This window comes from Triturus cristatus, chromosome 4_1 (genome assembly GCF_964204655.1).
Source record: "Triturus cristatus chromosome 4_1, aTriCri1.1, whole genome shotgun sequence".
Taxonomy (NCBI): Eukaryota; Metazoa; Chordata; class Amphibia; order Caudata; family Salamandridae; genus Triturus; species Triturus cristatus.
Genome location: NC_140585.1, coordinates 474,954,973 through 474,956,211, shown reverse-complemented (window position 1 = coordinate 474,956,211; position 1,239 = coordinate 474,954,973).

The following is a 1,239-nucleotide window of genomic DNA, read 5'->3' as shown; positions in this document are numbered from 1 at the left end:
CAGCCCTGGGGGATGGGGTCCCCAGGGCCATAATTGGCCTGAGGATGGGGCCCACTCTGTCCCCTCCCCCAAAAAAAAGGATGGCCAGGCCCCGGGGGATGGAGTCCCAGGGGCCAATAGTGGCCCAGGGATGGGGGGGACATATGGCGCCCCGTCGCTTTAATAAAAAAATAAAGAAAAGGAGAAGGCCGGCCTCGGGAGGGGGGCCACGTGGCCACCTTCCGTTTTTTAAAATGAGTGGTCAGGCCCTGGGGGATGGGGTTCCAGGGGCCCAAAAATAGGAAAGGAAAGGAGGCCACACAGCCCCCTTCTAAAAATAAAATGTTTAAAAAGCTTAAAAAGCTTAATAAGTTAGCTGAACAACTGTAATGGCCAAATTTCTCTGGTTTTGTATGAGTCAAATGTCCAACTAACTATAAGGTCCCTGAAACCTGTTGTTTTTTCAGTGACTTTCTAAGGTTTTTTAAATGCTAATTTCTAACTATAATGTCCCAGAAACCTATGGTTTTTTAAGTGAATTTCAAATGTTTTTTAAATGCTAATTTCTAACTGTAACGTCCTTGAAACCTATGGTTTTTTCAGTGAATTTCAAGGTTTTTTTAAATGCTAATTTCTAACTATAACGTCCCTGAAACCTATGGCTTTTTTCAGTGAATATATATATATATATATATATATATATAATATTTTCTATTCATTCATACTTGTAACTATTTTAAATAATGTAATTTAATTTAACATTATTTCCTACAGGGTTTTATTGTAAGCCCCTACCTTCATTGTTTTCTATGAAAGGGTCTGTGTTTCATTCTATCTGCCTTTGTTTCTTTCTTTGTTTCTTTGTTTGTTTGTTTGTTTGTTTGTTTCTTTCTTTCTTTGTTTCTTTCTTTCTTTCTTTCTTTCTTTCTTTTTTTTTCTTTCTTTCTTTCTTTCCTGTTTTCTTTCCTTCTCTTCTTTCCTGCTTTTTTCTCTTTTGTTTGTTTGTTTGTTTCTTTGTTTGTTTCTCAAAGGCAAGTGGCTAAAAGCCAATGGCAGAACAATTGGGTTTTATAGGTTTATGTCAGCCAAGAACTTTTGATTTTACTAAAATTATGTCTATGGCATAATTACTTCTAGGGGTTTTCAGCCACACTTTATCCATTTCTCTTTTGTTGTTTCATTCACATTTTTCTCCAACCCACTCAAGCATGCATCAAGGGCAAAGCCTCAGCCCACTTCAGCCACTGGCCAACTTCACTA